General features: G+C 42.2%; 1 protein-coding gene across 2 annotated transcripts in view; it reads right to left on the bottom strand.

The window, feature by feature from the left end:
* The window catches only part of ERG (ETS transcription factor ERG), a 209,330-nt gene extending 188,396 nt beyond the window's left edge, over positions 1 to 20,934 (bottom strand). The window contains exon 1 of one of the 2 annotated variants that reach the window (XM_043507356.1): positions 20,542 to 20,934. The gene's annotated coding sequence lies outside the window, so the exon portion shown is untranslated. The remainder of the gene's footprint in view (positions 1 to 20,541) is intronic. The other variant, XM_038387581.2, reaches the window with a different exon arrangement.
* Positions 20,935 to 21,939: the final 1,005 nt, after the last annotated feature.

The raw sequence follows: 21,939 nt of genomic DNA, 5'->3' as shown, positions 1-21,939 counted from the left end.
TTTTTCCTGTGACATCACTGAAAGGGTTAATATTCTGTCCTGTGTTGAATGAAAGGGTGTTGTGAACCTTTGGTAATAGAACCCCTTTTTTCAGTCATCACAAGTGTTCCATTGATGTCCATGGCATTTTACATTTTAATATATGGACTAAATTCTGATTTGGATGGTTCAGTGACAGGGAGTATGGGCTCTGATCAGTGCATCTATTGCAGAAAGACTCCTGGAGGATAGGGATTTGCTTGTGGCAGGACAGAGATATATTCTTTTGAGTGTCCCTACATGATGCCAGCTGTTGCTTTCTGTTTACATCATCATGGCTCAATCCTACAAGGTGAAAAGCAATCCTGTGAGATCCTGAGCACCTGCAAGTCCCACTGACTTCATCGAGAGTATGCTAAGCTCCTCAGAGGATTGACCCCTAAATACATTAACTGTCTGGAGTGGTGGGTGAGAGAACGAACAACATGTGTCAGATGCTAGTCACGTTACAAAATGCACTACAGGAAGGCCCTCAGATACTACGGTGATGAGCGTGGTATAAGAACCTATAGAACAGTGGTTCCCAAACTTGTTCCGCCGCTTGTTGCAGGGAAAGCCCCTGGCAGGCCGGGCGGGTTTGTTTACTTGCCGCCTCCGCAGGTTCGGCCGATCACAGCTCCCACTGGCCGCGGTTCACTGCTCCAGGCCAATGGGAGCTGCTGGAAGTGGTGTGGACCGAGGGACATACTGGCCGCTGCTTCCAGCGGCTCCCATTGCCCTGGAGCAGCGAACCGCGGCCAGTGGGAGATGCGATCAGCTGAACCTGCGGACGCGGTAGGTAAACAAATCGGCCCGGCCCGCCAGGGGCTTTCCCTGCACAAGCAGCAGAACAAGTTTGGGAACCACTGCTATACAGAATATAACAGAAGGGAGAGTAAATAAACCAACATGGGGAAGCCATGAAGGGACTAGTTCATTATCATGATTTCTAGATCCTTTGAATGCCATGGAGGGAGGAAAAGATTCCTACCCCCTATTTCCCTTTTTCCTCTGTGTACCAACTCAACAGAAGTCAGGATTTACTTCTTAGTACTGAAGCTCAAAGACTCAGAGGCTGATTCTCAGCAGGTATGAATTGTCATAGCTCCTCAGTGCATGTGAGTCAAATACCTGACGATGATTATTTTGCTAAGTTACTTTCATAGAAGTGTTAATATATAAACATCTACATTTTTACCTATCCTTAACTAACATCTTTTTTTTAAAAAGTACGCTCTATTTGCATATATTTGCATAAATTCAGTCTCAAACCATTAGTAGCATATAACTACCAATTTTAAAGTTATGCTATAACAAAACCTCAATGTGGTGAGAGAATTGTATACCTTTAGGAAGAGGCTAGAGTACTTGGTAAGTGCCACTGTACAAAGAAACTAAACCATACATTTCTATACCATACTCAAATGTTGTTCCTATTCTGCTTTCTAGTGATGAATTCTAAGATGGTAGAGCAATGTGATTAGCATTTTTAACTAACTTATTACTTGAAGTGTCAAAAGCAAATGCAGAAAGTCAAGTCAATTTCAACAACTCTGTACTGATGTTCTTAGAAGAACAGATAATTACATCTTAAGATCTGTGCACTGGAGATTCATGAATACAAAAATGCATTCCTATTTCTTCTGCCAAAAGGTTTTCTCTGACATACTGGAATAACCTGGTAAATTCAGAACGATCTCCATGGGTAGTTGTGGGCAATTGCTCCTCTTTCCAAAGTTTTCTTAAACATGAGGTGTCACCGGGTACCAGTCTGTCGCCTCCACTTGTCTATGGGTCCATTAAGAAGGTTACTAAGGAAGCATGAGGTGCAGTATTTTCAATTTGCTGATGACACCCAACTGTATGGCTATATCTCATTCAATTCAAATGATAGAGTTCAGCACCTCAACCAGGCCCTCGCTGAAATTGGGGCATGGGTAAGAATGAACCAGCTGAAGCTCAATCCAGACAAGACTGAAGTGATGACGGTGGGTTAGGGGAAAGAGCCTGAGGAGATACTGGAGGTAATATCAGTCCCTTTGATTGACAGAGTATGTCCTATGTTCATTACCAGTGTGGTAACCAACTTTGGGGTGATTTTTAGGACCCCCCCCAGCTGCTGTTTGATGGTCATGTAACAGCAGTAACCCACTCCAATTTCTATCATCTGCCTCTGGCTAGGAGATTACAGCTTTTCCTTTCGGCTGCAAACATAACCATTGGTATCGATGGCTGTGTCACTTCATGATTAAATGACTGTAATGCACGTTATATGGGCTACACCATAAAACCATTCAGAGACTGAAGCCAGTACAGCAACAGCTCACTTAGAGAGCAGGGCATCTCACTGGGATCATATGACACCAGTTGTCCATGAGCTGCACTGACCACTAACTGATCTCCAGAAGTGAAATCCTGGTTCCATTTAAGTCAGTGGCAAAACTCCCATTGATTTTAATGGCCCAGCATTTCATCCCAGGTAGAGTTCAAGGTGTTGGTTATGTCCTATACAACCCTAAATGACCTGGGGACTTGATTACTTAAAAGGTCATGTCTCACAATGTCATTATGCCACAGTCGTGGTCAGTAGAACCACCCAAGCTGGACCCCCTTTCATTATACAAGAGATGGGAAGGCATTTGCAGAGTGGCCCCAAGGACTCTAGAATTTGTCCCCACACCCTTGATCCAAAATAGTCCAAATGTGGTGACCCTCCATGCATGGTGCAAAGAACATCTATTTGATAAGGTTTTTGAAGAATAATGAAGGGGTAGAAAGAAGCTTCTTCTGGGGAGCGGGGAGGGCAGTTTCCTGTCTGAATTATTGTTCTATTAGAGCTGGTTGGAAAATCTGCAACAAAACTGTTGTTTTTTTTCTGTCAGAATTTACTCTATTAAAATCTAAGCAGTCCATGGAGATTCCTGATTTCAATAAAATTCTTCTTCATCAGAATTAATCCAAATTGCAAAATATCAAAATCTTCTATGAAACGGAATTACCTTTCTTTGCACAACTCTAGTTTTAATGCTACTGGGGTTATGTTATAATTGTCATTAAGAGACAGAGTGCCTAGAGCCTTTGTGTAGGCATCTTTTTAAATTATTTAAATCAAAATAAATTAAATACATTTAATACAAATCTAGGAAATAACTAGTTAACATTATCATCCATACAACTCCCACATGACTTAGCATCACAACCACACATAATACATACCCACAGTGACATCCTATTCACCACCTCAACTTATTCCCTTCCAATACAAAGTGACACCCACCCTTAGACACAAAGTCAAATGCATATAAGTAGCTTATGTTGGAGATTTAGTCTAGAGCTGGATGAATCTAAACTTTGAATTGTCATAATAACCCGGCTACTTGTTAGCTAGAGAGAGCCAAATAAATGTCAGACTCAAATTATAAGTTTTGAAAAGAGTTATTTTCAATTGCTAACTTCTAAACTACAGAACAGATTTAGGCCCAAATCCTGCAAACACTTACATACACATGTCTAAGAGCTTGCAGGAACAGAGTCTCACGTATGACTTTCCTGAAAATTCAGTCTTTACACAAAGAGTAAATGTTATAAATTTGGTGTTGAGACACATTTGTTATATACTAAACTAAGGGATTTAATCCCCAATCCTGCAATGAGTTCCACACAGGCAGGCCTCTGTGCTTATGCAAAACTTATTGTAGGATCCAGGCATAGAACTGCAAACCTCAAGGCAACCTCAATTATGGAGCTACTACTGATGCCTCCATCATTTTATAAGCAGATAGAGAGTGAGAGTCCATAGAAGATTTTTTTCTTTTCACAAAACACCCCAAAATGTACATTCCCCCACTCCATCCCTTCCTCTGAGGCTCTGCCCCCACTCTGCCCCCTCTCCCGAGGCTCCCACTCACCCACAACTCGCTGCTCTTCGCCCTCCCGCAAGCGCCTCCCACCAGCCACCAAACAACTGATCAGCAGCATCCCCAATCAGCTGTGGCTGGTGGGTGCTGAGCACCCACTATTTTTTTTCCGTAAGCGCTTGAGCCCCGGGGCATCTACGGAGTCGGCGCCGATGGTTTTAACAGTTTTACATTTTCTTATTTTTTAGGCCCAATCCTACTCCTATTGAAGTGAATGACAAAAGGCCCCTTGACTTCAATGGAAACATAATTGGGCTTTTTTAGGCCACTCCTGAAATCCTTCACTGTATGAAACTCCCACTGAATTAAACAGAAACTCTATGCATGGAAAGCTTATGAGACTTAAGTGTTATATAATTGTAACATTATTTAAAGGTAATGTTGGGCTTTTTATAATATTGCAATTTTCCATTTCGATAGCTCATTCATTGGTGCAATTTTATATTTTAATTTTTCTTCCATAAAATCAATTTTTCCTGGTTTACTTTTTCCCTCTTTGGGGATAACTTGATTATATCACAGTAAAGAAGAAAAGCTTTGTGTCTTAAACATGGCCTCCTTATTGCCTAATTTTAAAATATGTGAAAAGTTATACACCACGTCAGCGTCAGGGTGTGGTACATTATTCTCTGTCTCATGAAAAAGCAGCCTCCATCTGTGAGTGAATAAGTTGCCTTTTCATGGAAATACTTCAGAGCATCTCCATAAAAATCTGCCCTGGCACAGTTCTGTTTCTTTTGCCTTTTACACAAATGTGTTTCTTCTTTGATTTTTGCTCTGAATAAGGCACAATGGTCATTTTAAGGGGAAAAAACACCCAAACTTTCCATTTTTGTATAAGAGAAAACACTATAGTCAATGTAATGCAGCTGCATGAAACCATCAGTAATAGCTACTGTATGTGTATTTAGAATCAAGGCTAGTCTGAGGAAACATTACTACTAACATCTGCCTTTATTAAAAACAATCATCACCCCAAACACTGCAGTAGCGCACTGATGTATGCTGGACCATTTTGGACCATTCCTGCAGAATCCTGTTTTTTAATTTTTATATTTTTTATTATAAGGGTACAGCCCACCAAAACCCTCTTTTTTTCCCCCTCCAAAGCACATGGCCCCTAAAGCCACTGCTAAAATAGACTTCAGAGTAATAAATGGAAGTACTTTCTATGGGTCTGATCCAACTCCCATTGAAATCAATTTAATCCAACTCCCACTGAAGTAAATGAGAGTCTTTCCATTAACTTTGGTGACAGTTAGATCAGGCCCCAGTTTGACTAGCACATTTTGGGGGGGAGGGGCAGGGAGCAAGGGTTGTTCCTCCAGGCACACACTCAGGATCCGATCCTACATAATTCTCATTTATATCATTGGAAGCAAGACTAAACCCCTCATTACTGGAATTCTGATATATTCTGTGTATATTTTGATGAATTTACTCCAATGCGAAAACTAAATTATTATGCAAATTCATGAGTTTCAGATTTTCAGGAGCGTTTGCCCTTCATAGAGGTTGAAAAAGGACAGTATGGGGTCAGTTTAATGAAGTTGGTTTTATTCTTTGGCACCAAAATGGCAAACCACTAATCACTAATTTGTCTCATTATCACTTATGAGTTTAATGATTTTATTTGAGTAATAATTCAAAGCCATGTATGCTTTAATGTTCAGTTATTACACTATCTGGTTGTAGTGTCTTTCCTTAGGAATGTCGTTGTGTAATGTTACATGGAAGAAGCATTTCTGAGATCTTGCAGTAATTTACATCTCAATGAAAAATGTTACAAATGATCCAAAATAGTCCAAATGTGGTGACCCTCTTTATGCTCTTTACTACGCCTTGAAAAAGGCCAAAATTTTGATAACTTGAATAAAAATTGGTGCACTCCAACTCTCCAGTCTAACTTAAAATAACTGATCAATTAAAGATGTGGTCTAATAGCCTAAGCTTAGGACTGGCAGCCATGAACTCCTAATTCTAATTCCCCCTCTAGTACTGAACTCTCCTCTGTGGTCTTCTGCAAGTTACTTAACTAGTTCTTTGTCTCAGTTAATGTTTATAACGTACTTTGGAGATATTTGCCCCCATCCTCAGTTTGGCCTAAGAGTGCATTGCATTGCTGAGGACGATTTGGCATAGAAAGGTAGTTTTAAGCCATGTTTTCACCTCCATGATCCTGGAGCCACTCAGCAATCCTCAAGAGGCTGGTTAAGCTGACTTTAGAGCAGCTTTTCAGAAGCAGAGCAGCACAAACTTGTCATACTGCAAGAGTGGAACTGGCCTGTTAAGGACTATTATTATGGCTACTCATAAATATGACTACTCACTGCATTAAAGGACACACACAGCATATGAGCTGAATGGGAGTGAGCAAGTCAAAAAGAGGATGGAGAAAAATCATTAAAGATCTGTCATGAAAGAGCAAGTTACATTTATGCAAGGACAGCAGACATTTTGAAAAATATCAAGTGCACATGCAGAAGCTACAGAAGGCTTGCTGCCATCTCCGTGACTTACAACTATGCAACAGATACTTCCTGTGGAAGCTGATCCTGACAGGACAACGATGGTCATAATTTTAAGGGGTAGGATGGAGAGTTATTCTTGACCTCTCACTCCAAATGTTTTCCCCTTCATAACAGGCATGAATGTTAAAAAAAAAAATATGGATGCAACAAGAAAACAATCTAACATGTGGCCTGCATAACTAACTTCATTTTTAATTGAGATCTTTTCAAGATATTCAAGATAATGGGGTCATAACTGGATCTTAATTTAAACAGAGGGCATTTTTGTAGGGACTTGGTCGAGCGATGTCTAATGTTTAATGATTTTCTGCACCACTAGTTTCCCCCTAATTGAGAAGGAAATGGGTTTCCCTTAGTCCATTTCCCCAAAGCGTTCATTATTGCCAACAGCACAGGATGTAGGAACAGCATCCTTTAGACCATCACATGCCTCAGGAGCACCAACATGAACAAACTGTGTTGAGCTAACACCTGAGCCACCTCTGTGAGCACTGCACACTGATACAGGCTAACTTTTGGTTCCTGAATAATATAGAGAGTAGGGACACTTCAATTAAAACAGCAAGGACAGGTGACTCTATAAAGCAACAAAATGTTTAGCAACTATGTGAGCCTCATTCCAGGCTTTGCGAGGAACTTACTAATTGGTTGGTCTCGAACAACTGAAAGCCTAGAGTTAACCCTGTTGCAGAAAGCCTTGTGTTGAGTCACTCAGTTCCTCTATGTGCTCAAAAGGAGGAGATCATTCCTGCTTGTATTTGAAATCTGTAGTCAAGAATGCAGTCTATATTATAAGGCAGATTCAGATATATGAACAATGCAAACCTGTGTGCTTTGTAACTGATAATTTTGTCATATCTTAAATGCCTTTCACATTTTAAAGTGACAAAACAAGCAGTATTCTGTAGTGGAAGTGCTGCTGGGCCCCATGGCAGAAGGCTAGGGGAGGGGATGTTAGAAGTCCATGACAGCACAGCTCTACTGAATCTTTGTGGAATGGGGCTGGAAAGTGACAGGAATAGAAGGAGGCACAGAGCCTGTATGCATATAGTCCTGTACTTTTAGCTACAGGAAAAGAACCCATACAGAGGCCTGGAAACTCTGCACATCTGTACTGGGAAAATTCCTTCTAATTCTTCTGTAGAAAAGGCAGGATTTGCTTCCTGTGTGAAGATAAGTGTGGAGGTTCACCTCCCAAATTCTACAGATCTTGGGGGTTCTGCAGGATTTCATGTCTGAAGCCTCTGCTACTTCCAATGGAAGAATTAGAGTGAAATCCTGGTGCCTTCAAGTCAGTGAGGAAATACCCATCACTTCTATGGAATCAGGTTTTCATCCACAGAAAACACATGCAAAGTTTCCAAACCCCTTCATCCTGGGTTATTTTGAACTAGGGAAGTATAGGGACCCTTTGGTATATTTTTTATTTAAAATCAACTGAAAATGTTGAATATGGACAGAACCTATAACAGGGTAGCTTACCTCTGGGCTGGAGAGCCTACAGCTAAGCCAGTCCTGATTACCGGATGAGCCAAACCTGGGTTGATAAGGTGATTCCCCATATATTAAAAACAGGGCGTTACAGTAAAAAGGCGGAGGGCAGAGTTTAGAAGATTTCAGGGAGCAAGAAGGCCCCTGAGTGACAAGGAAAAAGCTGGAGTGAATGGGAGAAAGCTCTCCAAGCAGGGAAGCTTGGGAGTGACTGCAAAGGCCAGCTGAGCTAAAAACTGTGAATTTCTGCTTTGTTATTTTTGGGTTAATCAGGAAAGAGGCACTGAGCTGGGCTTAAGACCTAGAGGACTGGAGCGTACCAAAGGCCTTAACAAAGTGGGCCAAGAGAGGATTTTTTTGAATGATGTGAGGACAGTGAGTTCATAAAGGGCCCTGAGGAGGGGGGAAAACAGAGGGAGTGTGCTGTAGAATGACCTAGCTGTGAGTGGGTGTGGATGATTGCCAGCTCTGTTACAGAACATTTAAACACTTCTTCTATCTTTTGATAGGACTACTGCTTTGAGAGCGAATAGCGTGACTGACAAGTCCACATTTGCGGTTGAAGTGCAATATATGAATGGGTTTGAATTGTCACAGGCCAGCAAGGATTTTAGGCTCCCCACTTGCCTCTTTTAAAACAGACTAGTGCTCAGAAATGTTCGACCATGTATTTAGGAGTAAGCGGCCTTTTGTGAATCTATTTCTCTCTTTAACCTGCTGGCTGATTCCATGACAAAAATTGTGAAATAGGGGCCAGATCCAACTTCTACTGAAATCAATGGAAAGTCTCATTTGGGGCAGATCCTCAGTTGGTGTTAATCAGCATAGCTCCATTGACTTCAATGGGTGCTGGCTTAGGCCCTAGATGCACAGAAGCAGTGAACATTTTATTCTCACTTGAATATCAGCATTACCACTTTAGGGTTTTGGTTGCCAATGATTACATCATTTTCTCAAAGACCATAAACACTCATGGCTTACGTCACTGTGGTTCCAAACTCATTTTTAGCTTAGACCACTCACTTTACATATTCTAAGTGTAACCTTTACTGAATGATTATCATAGAATCATAGAATCATAGAATATCAGGGTTGGAAGGGACCCCAGAAGGTCATCTAGTCCAACCCCCTGCTCAAAGCAGGACCAAGTCCCAGTTAAATCATCCCAGCCAGGGCTTTGTCAAGCCTGACCTTAAATTACAAGATTAGATTACAAGAGTCTTAATACACATCTCACAAATTTAATTGCAAAGCCTACATTAGAGCTTTCACTGGGAATCTAGGATGATTGAGAATTATGATTCATTTTACCATTAACATACAGACTTAAGGGAAATGGGGATCACACTCCCCCCAATGTTGAAATGATCCAAACAGGAATCCCCTTCCCAGTGAGTTCAAATAGCTTCTTTCAGTATTTCTCTTAAGTGCAGTATGGTCTGATGCCATATATTCATTACAAATATCACACACAATTTGTCCAGTTTTGAAGTGGATGCTGAAATACAGCAAATCAACCCTCTCTCACTCACATTTCAGCTTTCCAAGAGAAGTGCCAGAGCAAGTATGTTATTTTAGTAAGAGTTTAAAGGACACTTATGGGCAGAAAACTGACTGTGTAAAAATGGCACCTTTTTACTCAACAGATCCGTTCCCTGTGAGTATTCTGAGTCATGTCTGCTTACTTCAGTGACTGAAATAGATTTCAGTCCTCTTTAGTCCTGCAGAACCACCACAGCAATGAGAGATTTAGAGGGATTTTAATCTGGCTAACACCTCATCAAGAAATTTGTTCACCAAATTCTAGTTGCAGAATCTTTACCGCTGGTACTGTTGCACAAGCCAGAAGGAATAGTGCTCAGCATCTAGATTAAATTTGTAAGGTTGGCAGTTAAACCTTTTTCCCCAGTAAACTGCCATGGAACTCACTGAAAGCCAACAGACCATGCAACATCCCTACCCCCCACTATGCTAGCTCTTACAGAGTTACTTTTCAGAATACGACCGCAACTTCAGAGCTGCACCTAGTTGCTCAGCCAACACTTTGAGGAGTCACATGATAAGATACCACTCACTGAGTAAAAACAACTCTATGCAGAGGGTCAGCACAAAGCTGATGTGCTGCTTTAGCCCTGCTTGGAGAGTGCAAGTGGGGCTTGAGAGATTTAAGTGGCTCAGAGGCCTTCTGCTGGCCCTCTGCACCATAGAGTGGGTGAAATTCACTCAATGTTTAAAATGTCAAACACACTTGAACACTTCTTTTAAAAAAAACACACACACAAATTGACATTTCAAAGCTATCTTAGTTCTGTCATCAGCAGAATGGAATCTCAGTAAAGTACAGTATATGTCTGTCTTGTTTCAGAACTAACTTAACACTGAAACATTTTATGGATAAAACATTCACATTTTTGACTGAATTTAAAATATATATCACACCAGAAAGCATAAAATAGCTTTTCCTTTTCTTGGTGAAAGTACTATAGAATAAGGGTGGATTTAGCATCTGTTTGACTGGCAAACTTTATTGCTGTTTTGGTATTATATATGCATTTTTAAGCAGTGATCAGCTCCCAAGCCATATTGCATTGTGTATCTGTAGAAACAAGACTATTACACATGCTATTAAAAACATAATGTACTAACTTTAAAGCAATTTTATTATTCATTTTAAAATATGAAGTTAGCATTCTGTTCAGTTGATTTCCTTACAGTCATATGATTTTTGTTCAATCTCTCTGAAATCAGCTGCTCGTATTCTAAGGCCTGATCCAAAATCTATTCAAGTCAATCAGAGTCTTTCCATTGACTTCACTGGGCTTTGGATCAGTCCCTAAGGGTGCAATTATCATTTCAGTAAAACGCCTATTGAGTCAGTGAGGGATTTACCTGAATAAGGACAACAGGATCAAAATCTTAAATTCTGATTTAGCAAGTCACTTCAGCATGTGCTTAAATTCAAGTGCTGTGCTGAATTGGGGCCTTAGTGATATTTATTTAGATCTGTTCCTCATAGTTTCAGGATGTTGACATACATATTGGTGGCAGATGATTTAGCTTGTGATGTTTGCAAGAGATGCTGAGTATAGTGTGGATGGTTGGCTGTAAAAATACTAGATAACTTGTAAATGGAAAGAAAGTTATTGAACCATATTCTCTGAATTTCACTCTAGGCAAACCTAGTGAAATCAGTATGTGCATGGGGTGTAAATCAGGGCAGAAGTGGGCCCTGGATTTTTTACATCAATTGTTTCTGTTAAAGTCTACTTTTAATGCCACTGGAACAAACGTATTCTAAGAAAACCTATAAATTTTTGAACAGTCAACTACATTCAGAGCAGCAACTTTGACAGTAAAAGTTTCTTTTGAAAACTCATGGCTTAATTTTATCATACCTATTTTACATGGGGTTCGGCAAAGAAAAAGAAATCTGATTCTTTCTAAAGCAGACTTTGAAGTCCAGTCCCACTATATGTTGTAATGAAATATATCACATTACTTTTGAAGTAATGCCATAAATCCTCAGTAGCTAATTTCTGTATTCTCTAGAGAACAGTCCATTTCATAAACTGAATTTTAAATCAAAATTTAAATCTATTAGGGAGTTTATCCAGAACTGACAACGCTTCCTTAGAAAACTGAAATTGGCTTGGAAGCCCTTGCTACTGCATATCCAGTCATTTCTTTCCTTATACAGATCATTTTAATTTTCTAAATAATACTGGAAAGTATAAAACTGTGTTGTATTGTGCTGTGCTTTTAAGTAGAGCTTAACTTTTTTAAGCGTTTCACTGTACGGTTCAAGAAACTTATGTGACTTTCATGCATAAATTCTGTTGTGTTAAGATAATCATTTATTGACTGTATACACAAACTGTTGAATGAAAGAAAATCGTTTTAAAAAATAGTTTCATCAAAACATATCCCACGTACTAAACATATCTACTTTTAATCAGCAAAAACAAATTAGCCAACATACAGCACTACCGATAATCACAACACTTTCCTAGCTTTGCTAAAGTTTGTAATCCGCATGATTCATAATTTAGAAGATACAAATATGTATAGCAAGTAGCACAACAGGGCCCTGATCCTCACCGAGGACTCTCAGCAGTACCATGTAGCATAAACATGAAAAATAATTCAATCTGGCAATTGTCACAGACTTAATAGTGCAGGCAAACAGGCTGGACATAGCTGTTATAGAAAAGAAGACAGGCAAGACCATATTAATTGACATTGCCATGCCAGCAGACAGAAACAGGAAGAGAAGATAGCAAAGTATGGAGAACTCTGCCACGAAGGGGAATATTTATGGAAAACTAGAACAAAGACAACCCCAGCAATTACTGGAGCACTTGGAGCAATCCCTAAGGGGCAGCTCAAGAACATGTTAGGAGTGCAAGACATCATGATCAGGGACTTCCAGAAGACATTAGTGCTCTTGGGCACTGTGAGAATTTTAAGGAAACTCGAAGAAGACTGAGTGCATTTGAGCACCTAAAATGCTGGATTTCTCTGGACAGTTTAACAAAACTCCACACTGCCCAAATCTACAGAGTCAGTTTGTGGACACAGTTGATTGGTGACTCATGGTGGTAGCTTTCCCCCTTTTATGCTTAAAGATCTTGTATGTTCTGAAGGCTGGGGTTTTTTTTTTTATGATGCATGATGCAGTAGTGAGGGATAACAACAACATTTTGCTAATTACACAAAGCCTGAGAACAAATGGCAGTTATGGCCAATTCATGGCATTTAGTGCATAGCTTGAAGTAAAAGAAATTTGTGCAAGGGATCTATGCTTGGGCCTGACAGAGAATAGAATCTCACTCCTCACCAGCCTGGTCAGGACTGCTATTAACAGCGGGGTGGGAGGGTACCAGAGCCTGAGTCTACACAGCAATGAAACAGCCCCACAGCCTGAGCCCAAGTCAGCTGGCCTGGGCCTGCCAAGATGCTGCTACTATTACAGCCCAGCCCATTTGCTATAGAATCATAGAATCATAGAATATCAGGGTTGGAAGGGACCCCAGAAGGTCATCTAGTCCAACCCCCTGCTCAAAGCAGGACCAAGTCCCAGTTAAATCATCCCAGCCAGGGCTTTGTCAAGCCTGACCTTAAAAACCTCTAAGGAAGGAGATTCTACCACCTCCCTAGGTAACGCATTCCAGTGTTTCACCACCCTCTTAGTGAAAAAGTTTTTCCTAATATCCAATCTAAACCTCCCCCATTGCAACTTGAGACCATTACTCCTCGTTCTGTCATCTGCTACCATTGAGAACAGTCTAGAGCCATCCTCTTTGAAACCCCCTTTCAGGTAGTTGAAAGCAGCTATCAAATCCCCCCTCATTCTTCTCTTCTGCAGACTAAACAATCCCAGCTCCCTCAGCCTCTCCTCATAAGTCATGTGCTCTAGACCCCTAATCATTTTCGTTGCCCTTCGTTGTACTCTTTCCAATTTATCCACATCCTTCCTGTAGTGTGGGGCCCAAAACTGGACACAGTACTCCAGATGAGGCCTCACCAGTGTCGAATAGAGGGGAACGATCACGTCCCTCGATCTGCTCGCTATGCCCCTACTTATACATCCCAAAATGCCATTGGCCTTCTTGGCAACAAGGGCACACTGCTGACTCATATCCAGCTTCTCGTCCACTGTCACCCCTAGGTCCTTTTCCGCAGAACTGCTGCCGAGCCATTCGGTCCCTAGTCTGTAGCGGTGCATTGGATTCTTCCATCCTAAGTGCAGGACCCTGCACTTATCCTTATTGAACCTCATTAGATTTCTTTTGGCCCAATCCTCCAATTTGTCTAGGTCCTTCTGTATCCTATCCCTCCCCTCTAGCGTATCTACCACTCCTCCCAGTTTAGTATCATCCGCAAATTTGCTGAGAGTGCAATCCACACCATCCTCCAGATCATTTATGAAGATATTGAACAAAACGGGCCCCAGGACCGACCCCTGGGGCACTCCACTTGACACCGGCTGCCAACTAGACATGGAGCCATTGATCACTACCCGTTGAGCCCGACAATCTAGCCAGCTTTCTACCCACCTTATAGTGCATTCATCCAGCCCATACTTCCTTAACTTGCTGACAAGAATGCTGTGGGAGACCGTGTCAAAAGCTTTGCTAAAGTCAAGAAACAATACATCCACTGCTTTCCCTTCATCCACAGAACCAGTAATCTCATCATAAAAGGCGATTAGATTAGTCAGGCATGACCTTCCCTTGGTGAATCCATGCTGACTGTTCCTGATCACTTTCCTCTCCTCTAAGTGCTTCAGGATTGATTCTTTGAGGACCTGCTCCATGATTTTTCCAGGGACTGAGGTGAGGCTGACCGGCCTGTAGTTCCCAGGATCCTCCTTCTTCCCTTTTTTAAAGATGGGCACTACATTAGCCTTTTTCCAGTCATCCGGGACTTCCCCCGTTCGCCACGAGTTTTCAAAGATAATGGCCAAGGGCTCTGCAATCACAGCCGCCAATTCCCTCAGCACTCTCGGATGCAATTCGTCCGGCCCCATGGACTTGTGCACGTCCAGCTTTTCTAAATAGTCCCTAACCACCTCTATCTCTACAGAGGGCTGGCCATCTCTTCCCCATTTTGTGTTGCCCAGCACAGCAGTCTGGGAGCTGACCTTGTTAGTGAAAACAGAGGCAAAAAAAGCATTGAGTACATTAGCTTTTTCCACATCCTCTGTCACTAGCTTGCCTCCCTCATTCAGTAAGGGGCCCACACTTTCCTTGGCTTTCTTCTTGTTGCCAACATACCTGAAGAAACCCTTCTTGTTACTCTTGACATCTCTTGCTAGCTGCAGCTCCAGGTGCGATTTGGCCCTCCTGATATCTTTCCTACATGCCCGAGCAATATTTTTATACTCTTCCCTGGTCATATGTCCAACCTTCCACTTCTTGTAAGCTTCTTTTTTATGTTTAAGATCCGCTAGGATTTCACCATTAAGCCAAGCTGGTCGCCTGCCATATTTACTATTCTTATATAGTAGTAGTGGCTGTAACCTGCTACGTCCCCTTGCTGTAAATGAGGTTGTGGTATTATTCTCTGACGCACTGGCCATGCTCCGCTTCCACTCTGCTGACCCACCCACAAACTCTTGCCCCCTGCTCTCAAGTAGAGATCACCTATTAAGCCATTGCAAAGCCCTCTGAACAGCCTCTCCAGTACCTGGCTCCTTGTGAAGTGATAATACATCTGCACTCCATTTTGAACCTTCTGCAGAATCTGCTTTTTACTCCAAAATTTTCAGAATTGGATTTAATTCTTTAGCATCTCTGGAAACCAAGTCCCTCATCTGAGAGCCTAAACATGAATTTAGCTACCTACCTTTAGGCACCTATGGTTGAAAATTCTGGGTTAAATGTCAGATCCTGAAAAAGGTCCCAGAATGCAGTGAAAATCAGTGAAGGGAAATCATGCTTATCTTTAGGCCCAGCCCTTTTTAAAAAGGTAACCATTTTAATTATTTTAACAATACTACACAACGTCAGAACATATATGAGTAATCTACTGGTTGCTATATTAAAGGCACAAATATAAGCATGTCACCAATAGATGGATAGTTAAGAAATTGGAAGACATGACACTGAAAGAATACTTTAACAGCCACCCAAACGCCATGATGATGGGCTCCTAATGGATTAGATCCTCTGTTTTAAAACATCCTTAACTCAAAAATAAAGTCCCAGTTCTTCAACGGCATACACACACAAGTAACCTCAGTCATGACTGGTCATATGGAGTTCAATGGGGCTACTCCTGTGTGTAGTAAGTAGTTATAAGCTTGTGGCCTTAGTTTAAAACTACTCTCCATCAAGGCATAGTTATGACTCTTTGTGTATTGTACCTCAAGATAAAATGAAAACATATGGTTATTGTCTTCTGTTTGATAATGCAGCATATAAATATTAATTTTCTTATATAACAAAAATAACTAGCGATTTTGTTCTTTTTGTCTTGGAGAAAGTTTTTCTTATTGGAATGAAGTTGTGCCAAGAAGGGATTTCATCTGATGCAAGCAGCATGCAAGAACAATCTATTTCTCCTAACAAATTTCTAAATTAAAAAGCACTAACAGAGTGCAGTTGCAATGTAACTCTGAGAAAAAAAATCTTTAGGACACAATCTCCTACTCTATGCAGGCAAAATAGTTGTTGAATTTAGTGGGAGTTTTGCCTGCATTAGATATATGGGAATCAGACCTTTAGTGAATCCATTCATGTTTATTCTAAATCAAATATCACTTTAGTTCTCCAGTCAACATAAAAAATGTCTAACTCAGATATTTTATTTTTCATACACACATCTATGTTAATCAGTAGTATGCATGCATGTTCTGTATCTAAAGAAGTGTATACCCTTTAGTTTTCATTCTTAAATTACTGTTTCCATACTCAATCAAGTCCAACAGATTATACACACACCACTATCTATAAATAGAAGAGGTTAAAATGCAGGTTAAATATAACAGGTATGTTCACAGCTCCATATTTAGACATACCCTTTAATTTTTTTTTCTATTACCTATTTTTTACTTACATTTAAATTTAGCAAAGTAATTTTAGACTGCCAGCTTTCTACCTACACTAGTCTTACTATGCTACCAAGCAAGCATATTAAATTTGGCCCTCCTACTTTGTCATCTTGTAGAATGCCAAATTAAATGGGAACCGGTAGAGCTCAAACCTGAATTCTATATTCAGACAAAATTCTCAGAGATGTTTGACGTCAGTGGGTGCTTTGCCTGAGTAAGAAGTGCAGGACCAAGACCATAAGAGGAAAAAAAATACTGTTGGTTGTGAAAGTGAATAGTTGCAGGCTATAATGAAAACCAGAGTAAGACATTATCGCATGAAAGGTAATTTTTTTCAACCCATGGATGAACATTATATTGAAAATGTCTTGCTAAAATGTATTTTATGAACAAAATCTTTTTAAATTAAACAGATGGGAAAGTTGCAAATATAAAATATAGACTAAAAGAGCAACTGCATGTTAGAAAAATGCACGGTGCAGCATTAGTTATGCAGGGCTTGATCTTGCACCAACGTCCTCACAGGACCCTTTCTTGCAAACACTCCACGTAAACAACTTCTATCTGGAGTTGGGTCCCATTGACTTCCACATAACTATTTGCATGATTAAAGGAAGTAAGGCATAACCCTACATTTGCCCATTTGCCTTTTCCAGAAAAATGTATTTACTGCGAAAATAACCAGTTCCACAGTAATTAAAACATTTCTCAAAGTTGTTGTCAATTAAAAGTCCTTTTCGGTCTCACTGCATTAAAATACTCTGCTAACCCATTCTGTTAAGTTCTCCAGTATTTAAGAATTGCACACACAAGTAAAAGGAGGGGAAAGAAATGTAACATTTTGGTATGCCCAGGTACCATCATGACTGCAAAAGATTTTGGAGTTCTTTAGCCCTAACGGAGTGCATATAACTAGGAAAGAGATGAAACAGTGCTTTGCTGAGGGCCTGGACACTACTGACAGTGCATCATTACTGAACTACTCTGGTGAGAGAGAACCAATCAAATTAGCCTTACATCTAGGTAGAGGAGAGTTGGCATTTTGCACGAAGTGCAATAGAAAGGGTTTTGCTCATCAGTGGTTAGTTATTTTGCTCATGGGATGTTGTTGGATCACAGATTGTTATCGAAAGATTTTATATTTGTTTACACATGTGCATAGTGCATGCACAAAATAAGTTTTCCATATAACAGCAGATAGCAAAGTCACATCAGTGCCTCGTGTCATAATACCAATATGACAAAGAATATTTTCAAAGCAATCATGATTTTAGCTATAGAAATTAAATTGGCATTTCAGATAGAAAAAATTTAACTTGATAACATACAAATAACAAATTTGCAACAACAAAGTCCATCTTGAAATTTGTGACAATCTGCATTTTGCTCTCATGGCTGATTTCACTTAAATCCTTCTATGGAATTAAAGTCTTGTATTGTTTGAGAGTATGACAAAGAATTCAAAGCAAACTTCATTAGAAGTATTTCAAAGAAGAGAAATAAAAGGGATGGGAAGACACTACTACAAAAGTATAAGGAGAAAGATGTATCTAATATATAAGACAAATAGTTAAAGTATGTATTTGGGGACTAGACTGCCCAACATATAATCAAAACTGAGTAACATTTTAGCAGCACTAAAATCCTAAGGTAAAAGACACACTAAACACATCTAGAACTTACACTGACAGATCATTTATAAAATTCTTGTAACATGTAACTCTATCCAGTACTATATGATTTGTTTAACCTTTGGGAATAAACTGGGGGAAGGTGGGGGTGGATGCTATTCAAAACTAAATCCTGAAATGCTTTTTGAGTTGAGGATTTTTTTCCTGCAAAGATTTGCACAGATTTGTAGCAAGTTAGCCAGTGTTTGAGCACGCGTGTGTTTGAAACAGTAATATAAGGCCTGAATTATAACTTAATTTACAATACCCCTATGTTTAAAAAAGGTCTTCTTTTAAGAAATGGATAAGATATTCAACACCAAAATATCTTTGTATCACATCACTTTAATCGTGTATTGGTTTGATTTGCCTTTTCTTATTTATTTTAATTAATAACCTGTCAAACACTCAATTTAAAGTCCCTTCCCTCCCCAGTTAATCAGAATGTATACATCAGGTATGAGTTCAACAGTACCTAAGCTAATGTAATTAAAGTTTTGATTTCTCGTCTTAGCAGAAGCAGTCTGTTCAGTCTGCTGCATTTGCTTGAATGAAACTATGCAAGTGGATAAAGGGTTAAAACTAAAGAATGTGACAGTTCTCCATGTGCAGTCCGTAAACCTAAGTATCCCACTTTCCCTAGTGAACTCAAAATTACATGGACAGAATGTAAACTACAAATTCTTACTCCAACACTAATATACAGTAGGATTAGAATTTTGACTAAAAAGAAGTTTACTTGCTGTTCTGTAGATTCATAGTAAATACAGTCATGAATGGAAGTTTATGCTAATTGTATCTTGCCGTTTTAGTTTTATAACTATGATTATTTATATTCAAATAGGGCTAGGAAGTCATCTGATCACTAAATATATTTATATCAGTGCACTTCATCTAAAATGTACTACAACCAGTTTTGAATCTCACTAGATAATCTCAGTTTAATTAAAGGTTTAGGAAAATAGATTTAAAACACCACTTAACTTTTTGCAAGAGCTGTACAACTTAAAAGGTACCACTGATACCACTTCATTGAATCATGGATTGTAGGAGGACAGAAAAGTATTGGTGCTGCTATTAGGAAAAGGAACAAAAAATGGAAAAATCATAGGGAAATAGCCACAAAGCCAGCAGCCAAGCAGAAAATAAAGCGTATGAAGAAATTAAAACTAAAGAAAGTTTAAAAGGGTAAGTGTTGGGAGAGTGGACATAAAGACATAATTCTCCTGCTACCATTCAGTATATCGAAAGGATCAAACCAAAAATAATAAGCACTCCGAAGCTGATATATTCAAAGTATACAAGTGCTTGAAAAGGTAAAGCTGCGGAATTACTGGGAAAGTTTTGGGTTTTTTCCCACCGCATGCATCCGAGGCAGGGAGCTGGAGCTCACGAAAGCTTCCGCTCTAATAAATGTGTTCGTCTCTCAGGTGCCCCAAGCCCTCCTGTGCTTTTTGAGAAATATCAGTAATAAACACGCAACTCGGGAAGGCACAAAACTTCTCTTGCAACTATTCTACGTACAGTCTAGCCAAGGTGACGATGGCGAATATTTCACGGCTCTATGCCGCGTGTTATACACACATGCGTGGGCTGTGCAGAAACTCCCTCCGAAGGATGTCTTTCAGCCACTCAGCCAAAGCCAAGGCAGCACCTTAATTCAACCCTTATTGCCGGGCAAACACCAGGGTTCGGGTGCCCTACGGAAGGCTCCACGTATTTTACCAGTAAGCAGGGAACCCAGCCCCATGCCCTTGCTGGTGGCAGCACGATTTTAGCGGATCCTCAACGTCTTCTGGGACAGCTCCCTCCACCCACACCCACCTGGGGAAGTAACGTTACCCACACTACACACGCGCCCAGCCCAGAGGCAGGAAACTTTCCCTGCGCAGCCGGTCACCCTGCTCGCAACCAGCCCTGCCTCCTGGAGCAGCTCCGGGCCCTGCGCCGTGCCGCCAGCCTGCGCCCGCAGCCGCGAGTGCCCGCGCAGCCGCCCCCCGTGAAGCCGGCGCAGGGCTGGGCGGCCACGAGCCAGGCGGCGGCCAGGCTGAGCCGCCGCTTGTCCCAGCGGAAGTGCAAGCAGGGAGTGCGCCTTGCTGCCGGCCGCGCCGCGCCGCCCCGGGGGGGGGGGCATCTCCAGCCTGCCAGCGGGCTGCGCCAGCCCCTCGGGCGCTCCCCGGGAGGCAGGGGAACTGCGCCCTGCTCCCTGTCAAACTTTTCCTCCCGCCCCGCCCCGCCCCACCCCACCCCAGTCCCAGCTGCTGCTGCCGCCGCCGCCGCCGCCGCGGCGCTGGGGAGGGGGGGCGCCGGGGCCGCGTCCCGTGCAACCCCCCCGAGGAGCAGCCCGAGCGGGGACTTACCGGGAGAGGCCGGGCACGGGGCGAGAGCGGGGCTGAGCGGGGAGCCAGCGGCCGCCGCCGCCGCCAGCGTGTGAGTGAGGGAGTGCACGGGGGAGCCGCAGGCTGCACTGACTCACTTCACTCGGAATGGGCTCGGCCCAGAGCGCGGGCCCCGGGCTCGGCGAGCCTCTCTCCTGCTCCAATCATGGGGCAGGGCCACGGCCCAGGCTCTCCCCGGCTCCCTCCGCGCGGGGGCACCGGCCCGGGCGCTCCGGGCACGCGGCCGCGGGTGGGCGGGGGGCTGAGGGAGCCCTGACGGGCTAGAAAGAGCGGGCCCGGGGAGCCGGCTGCTCAGAAAGGAGGGAGGGAGAGGAAGGAAACCCGAAGACTGGCCAGACGGGGCTGGAGGCGAGAGCCCAGGCGCCCGGGCTATTTCCCCCCGCAACAGCGAACTTTCCAAGGCAGGGCTGGCTGCCAAGCCTGCGCCCCGAGCCGGGGGAAGGGGGCCAACGTTAAAGTGTAAAAACCAGATACCGCCATTCAGTGAAAGACAAGTGAGGGGTGGGATGCAGAAGCCCGACGTCCTCAGCCGGCCATAATATTGCTCCACTCCTGTAGCGTCGGGAGGGGAGCGCGAAGGCACTGATGGGGGGTTAAAGCCGAGGAAGTGAAGGCAGCGCAGGCACGGCTAAGGTAAGGACACTTCGTTCATTACAGAACCCGAGACGAACGCATCCGCGATGGGAAGGCTGGAGAAAAGCCCACCAGGGCGAAAAGACCAAGGGGCGACGTGAGAGCCATCGAACCACGTGAGGGTCTCCTCGGCGTCATTTGGATTCTAACCTGCCCCCCCCCGCCGCCACACACACCCCCCCCCCCCACGAAACAAAAAAAGAATTGTACAACTCAAAAGGGTCCTCACCGAGCTCTCTGTGCTCCCTTACCTCCGTGCTGAAACTGCCTGCGCAATGTTCCTTCCGTTCATTTCATGTTGCTCTCACCCGTGGTCCGAAAGTCACCTCTCCTGCACTTTCCCAGCTAACAGTCGGAATCGAGAGCAAAGCATACAAGGAAGAAAACCGAGTACTCCTTTAATGATCATAACAACAATCGTAATTAAAGGTGTCTCGGTTTTTAAAGCAGGGCTACATAATGTATTAATTGCTTACTATTAACGTGCACTTTTATTGAGCATAGCACACAGAAGTCTGATTGTGAGCGAGGAGTGTTTTCAATGAAAGTGGAGTTATTTTAGCTGCAGACGTGTTTACATTTCTGTGGTTTAGTCTATAACTTTCTCTTTTTCTTGCTTCAGAATTCTGCTCTATGAAGCAAAGCCCTTAACTCCCAGACATTCCAAAAAGTCGGCCAAAATAATGGGGGGGGAACCCACACAGAGAGACCCCCAAGTCTGGGTCA

Source organism: Dermochelys coriacea, chromosome 1 (assembly GCF_009764565.3).
Source record: "Dermochelys coriacea isolate rDerCor1 chromosome 1, rDerCor1.pri.v4, whole genome shotgun sequence".
Classification (NCBI taxonomy): domain Eukaryota; kingdom Metazoa; phylum Chordata; order Testudines; family Dermochelyidae; genus Dermochelys; species Dermochelys coriacea.
The sequence above is the reverse complement of the archived record's forward strand: the minus strand, read 5'-3'. Positions and strand labels throughout refer to the sequence as shown.